We start from the raw sequence: 6,094 nt of genomic DNA on the forward strand, positions 1-6,094 counted from the left end.
TCGAATACATCTAGCCTTTTCGATAATGTTTCCGTTATTGTCCAGCTCTGCTCCATACAACAAGACTGGAAATACATAGCATTTTAGCAGCCATATTTTTAGTGGGACAGATATGTCGCAATGATTGAATATATTTCTCATGTTAAATGTAGCTCTGGTTATACTCTGAATATATTTCGGTTTTTTGATCCCATTTTGAGTTGACGACTGTTCCAAGGTATACATATAATTCTACGTGTTGAATTGATTTTTTATTTTCAATTGTCTGGCAGGTTTTTGAGTTTTGCTCACTAGTGTCGATTTTTGTTTTATTTATGTTGAAGGTTAAATTCTCTTTTTTCACTCGCTCTTTGTAGGTACCCTGTCCATAAGATGCTGAAGTTCATCAATACTGCTAGCAACCACAACTGTATCGTCTGCATATCGGTTTATCTAATTATTACTCCAGTAAATTTCAGTATTTTTTTTCACTTACGGAAATTTTTGACATAAATTAATCAATGATTATACAATATTGTTTTGTCTACAATTTTTTTATTAGGATAATGCCTCAACAAATACTAATGGCCATTGGCATGTGTAATGTGTGTAAAAATGTCGATGTCATCGTCTTTACAAAAAGCTAATTGTATCCGAACAATGCATTATTTGCGTTATTATAAAAATTAAATTTGCCAGAAAGTGAATAAAACTTAAATTGTTTTTAGATACGCCCCACATAACATGCTAGAGCTTAGGTTATCTATGTATTATGTCAAAACTAGTATAATCCCCCAGTAAACACTTTAAGACATTTTGAGCCTCGTTTAACTTTCAACCATTTGTATAACGTCACGGTTTCAAGCATAAAATATGTATATTTGTATTGTTAAGACACTGAGACACGTTATACAATCATGATTGAACGTCAAACAAGGCCCAAAATGTATACTGAGAGGGGGTGGGGCCACTTTTCTAAACAAAACCGCGTGATTCATCGTTTTTCCGTGGTTACAAAACTCGTTTTCAATTGTTTGCAGATTTTCTTAAAATCCGGCAAACGCGCATCTGTCGCCATTTAATACATCACTGCTGCCATCTACTAAATGACACGTGAACTCATCTTCTCATCTATTAAGTGACAGCGGAACTAATTTATCACTAGAAAAACGCCAACTTAATGCTGTAATATGAACAAAATCCCCAGATTGCAGCTTTTAACAATAATTTTTACCTTTAGGTACAGTTAATTTAAAAATTATGGGAGTACGGACAATGAAATTTTGTTTAAAATAAAGCTTTTTGCGTAGTTAATCGTTTCTGATAGTTATTTTCTACCGAAGTTCAAAAATTATTATGCAAAACGAATTTTTACAACAAGTTACTAAGTAAGTTATGACATGGACTCCTTTAAGTACAGTTATAAAAAATATACTACTTTCTTTCGAAATTTTAACTAGATACTATTAAAATAGAAAGTCTACAGTTCACGTACATACCCCTAAGTTGAAGATTGGTTTTGAAATAGTGACGGTAACTGTACCTAAAAACTATATAAATTTTAACATTGTGTCATACCACCTTAAGGGTTCATCTGCAGATTGTACATCTTGGTTGTATGGGAATATCGTAGGATGAGCTTGTATAAATAAATTTTTTCTTACGTTTCCCCCCTTCGATATAAAATGTGGTTGAAAGTGTTTCTCACACATTCTATAATTTTTGTGCAATTCATTGACATCCTTTGAAAGTAAATCTTCCCTAATTGCAGCTTTTAGCCATAATTCAGCTCTATAAAAAAATGTATTGAATTAAAATATTAATGTTCAGATAACTTTTGTAGCGCGTTTTAATATCAAATTTGATTTGTTTACCTGCTACGATCTCGTGGTATTGAAAAAAGACTTATTTGTTCCCCAGATCTAGTCTGGCATCCACGAACCACACAAGAAATTCCACCTTTGCGTGCAGCCATCACAATTATAGTTTATTTTAATAATTTTTAATATTAATATACTTTTTTCAACAATTATAAAATATTATGAAAACGCCAAACACGAAAATTTACACAAACAAATTGTCACTTGTCACAAACACATGCTATGAACACATGTACATAGATAAACAGCCGTTACGCCTTGAATGCGAGCATAGAAAAAAGTGTTGTCTGATTTGGTAGAATGCGATCTTACCCTTCAAAAAATATGTCACGTATTTCAGCACCTGGGAAATTGGAAGGATACTACAAATCTGGCCTCCACATAAGTGGTCTGTAGCTTCGACATGATAGGTGTGAAATTTTAAACGTTCTTTCTGTTGATTGGATAGGAAGGGTAGCGTTATCTAGCCTCCACGCTAGGTACACCATAGCCTCCATACGGTACTTCCAATATTTAATATTATTTTATTAAAGTGGCCAATAAAGGTAAAACACAAACAACTTTTGTTTCTTAATTATTTATTTATACAATAATGTGACATTTTACATAGAAATATTAGTATTTAATTTCGATTAAATACATGTTTACTTGTTGAATTTATCGGCTGCACACAACAGCTGATCGGCCATTAGACCCAACAACAAAACGCGAAATAAAATGTGTATTTTAAAACTGTTGGATAAACAGTACCTACAATCAGAAAAACTTACCTTTAAAAAGGTACTCGAATATGAAATAACAAAAATATCAAAAAACACGACTGAATATCAGCTTTTTATGGTGACACAAACACAAACTAAACACAAAACACCAAACACATCACATAACCGACCATATAAAATAAGTGAACGACAACGAACGAACGAACACGAACACAGATTACAGATTCACAGATAGCGCACGATTTGTCAAAAGTCATGTTCCACCAATCACAATGCCGATATCAGCGCCTCTGACTAAACGGAAGGAAAATAAATACGATTACATGTTTTTTATTAGAGTTAGCGGGGCATGAATGCGAGCAACGATCAAACATCAAACATGGCGCATGGTCATGCGCAAAGAAATTTGGAGCCCGAAATATTCCACGCTTTCGCTTCTTGTTGGATGGAGTATTCTTTGATATAGGCCGTTCCAACATGCTGTCAAAATTAAATCAATATGGCTGCTGGAAGTAAAACATAAATGTTATTCTATAGGTTCTTAATGTGTTTTAGATGGTTTTAGATCATTTTTGTTGTGTTTCTTTGTAATTTTGTGTTGTACAAAGATTAATTTAACATTTTCTCTGGAAGTATTAATTTAGAAAGATAATATGCTTCATTGGTGTTGTGTTTTGAAGTGTGAAATGCAAAGTAATCCTGATAAAGTCAAGATAAAGTTCACTTTTAAACTGAACTAAATACGGTATCAGCTGAGAGACAACAATGGTTAAATGCAATACAATGTAAGGTTTTACTAGCGAAATGAAAATTCTCCTGTCCTGTCTGCTGTAATAATTTTATATCTGGTAAGTTACAATTACAACAGTAACGATTTTTGAAGATGTTAACATTTTAATCTTATAGGAAAACCAGCCGACTTAATCGATAATAACAATCCAGATTGGGTTCCTTCAATAAATATGGGCTATAAACACAATGAAATAAGTTCCCCAAAATCTAAAATGAAGTGGTATCAAAGGAGAATTAAAAGAAAAAATATTCATATTGAAATTATTTATAAGGCACTGGACTGTCTTAAATTCTACAAATACTAGTTGGGTAAATGATTTTAGACATTTTTCATTAATGGTTGTAGGTTACTGTTACTTCAGTAGATTTGTTTACACGGGTAGAGTAATGATGCAAGTACTTGATAGAGTAGAGTAACTCTACCTGTAAAAATGCTCAGCACAGTAGAATAGCTAGTAGAGTGTATAGTAGGAGTTAAAGTAGAGTGACTAGCAACATATGGCAAAGTAACTACTCTATGGCCACCACCACTGCCAAAATGTCTACTCGGCTGCGCACTCTACCCATGGAACACGCTCAATTATGGCAGAGTAGAGTAGGTAGGAGAGTACATGGGGCCGCTGTCATTCTGGCTGGAATTGTGTTTTGTGTAAATAGTGAAAATGAAGTTCACCGAAGATGAAACTTTAAAACTTGTAGAGCTATAATACAGCGAATACCAGTGTTTATGGAATTTAGGTAGTGTATACTACAGAAATAAAAGTATGCAGCAAGCTGCGGAGGATGAAATCGTCGAAAGAATGGCAAAGGGGGCTTTGGAGTAAACGAGCTCAAGCAAAAAATTAAGAATTTAAGGTGCACTTATAATCAAGAGTGTTTAAAAACACAAAAATCGGTTTCACTATACTAGCATCAGTACTATACTTGTACTCTCCTCATGTGAATGGTATCAAGCCATTTTTGGTAGAGTACTACTGCTATTCTACTCTCCTCAAAACTCTACCCATGTAAACAAGTCTGTAGAAACAGTGGAAAATGAGGTAGCTAGTAGAGTAGTAGTAGAGTAAAATATACTGGTTTAGCAAATTACAATGTTTTAAGGTGATACAGTAGCGATCAACAGGTAGCCAAAACGCGTTCCAAGATTGCCGCTGTAATTTTGAATATTTTTTCGAGATATTTGGCACATGTATTCGTAATATAATAAAGAATGGCGGTACAGAGCCCAATTTGAAAAATATATTAATATGTGGAAATTACTCTGTAATTATACAATATTTAAAAAACGAGCCTATACCGCCATTAAGAAGAACAAAAAAATACACTTTCTTCAAATAAACTTTTTTATCCGATGCCTAGATTTTGTGTCATTTTGGAACTACTAATCAAATAAAAAATTTTAGTATTACGAATACGTGTGCCAAATATCTCGAAAAAATATTCAAAATTACAGCCGCAATCTTGGAACACGTTTTCGCTACCTGTTGATCGATACTGTTTCCTCTTAAGATAGTTTTAATAGTTATTTATGATATAAGTATTAAAAGTACAATTTTAAGACACGCATGTGAAAGTTAACTTGAAAAAATAATTTTATTAATGTTTTGACTTCCACATCAGATGTCATTGTCAAAATACAAAATATTCATTATTATTAGGTTTGTTCTAGCAAACAGTCAAACTAGTCAAAAACCGTCAGCAAACAGTTGGTCAGTGAGAGAACATAATACAGTCACCAGTGCTATCCCCTCTACTCACGCTGATCCACTATTTGCTGATGGTTTCAAACTGTTTGAAACTGATGCTAGAACATACCTATTATTATTATGCATATCATTATCTGTAACTAATATTTCTTCTGATTGTTAATTGTAAAGGATAGAAAAATTACCATTTTAATTTTTTTTTAGAATCAGCTGAGAGAAGTGGTGTACAAAAAAACTAGGAAGGGAATGGAATATGTGGCTACGAAAGGCAAAAGAAATGAATACAAAGCAAATGTGACACATTTTTTTAAAAATATGTAGGAATATCAGTAAACTACATTAAAAATGTATGAAAAGATTTTGTACAATAAAAATGTTTATATTTATCAAGGATGTATTATTTGGTATGGCCACATATCGTCAGTGATGTAATAATACATCCTAACTGTTTTTTCATGAGTTTTGTAAGAGAGACTAAAAACTTGCCTTAGGGTCTCCTCCTGTTTTCATATGATATTTTTTGACTTGTTTTGTAGTAAATTAAACTATCTATGAACTACAAAACAAGTCAAAACTTACATATGAACACAGGAGGTGACCTTAAAACATGTTTTTCCATCTCTCCTACAAAACTCATGAAAAAACAGATAGGAGGTATTGTCACATCAGCAAGGATATACAAATATACAGTGATGAGCGCCATAATAACCGGCAAAATAGCGCAACATATTTAATTGTGAGATAAAAAGAAATGAAACTAGTCGAGCTGGGAAATTTAGCGAAATTAACCTTTAAATTTACGTTATATTGATTGTTTCCCACCTTTACACATATCAGAGGAGTATGTCAACTAAAATTGTCACTGTGACAGTGGTAGTTTCCAAACTCATCTGATACGTCTGAAGGTGGGACACAATCAATATAATCTAAATGTATAAGTTAATATCGCTAAATTTCCCAGCTCGACTATTTTCATGTCTTTTTATCTCACTACTTAATACATCTTTTGTGCTAT

At 32.9% G+C, this 6,094-nt stretch overlaps 1 long non-coding RNA gene across 1 annotated transcript; it reads left to right on the forward strand.

The window, feature by feature from the left end:
* The first annotated feature begins 2,765 nt into the window (after positions 1–2,765).
* On the forward strand, positions 2,766–5,465 carry LOC126887126 (uncharacterized). Its single transcript, XR_007698964.1, has 3 exons — positions 2,766–3,429; positions 3,488–3,682; positions 5,284–5,465. It is a non-coding gene; the product is annotated as an uncharacterized LOC126887126 (long non-coding RNA).
* The last annotated feature ends 629 nt before the right edge of the window (positions 5,466–6,094 follow it).

Source organism: Diabrotica virgifera, chromosome 6 (assembly GCF_917563875.1).
Source record: "Diabrotica virgifera virgifera chromosome 6, PGI_DIABVI_V3a".
Classification (NCBI taxonomy): Eukaryota; Metazoa; Arthropoda; class Insecta; order Coleoptera; family Chrysomelidae; genus Diabrotica; species Diabrotica virgifera.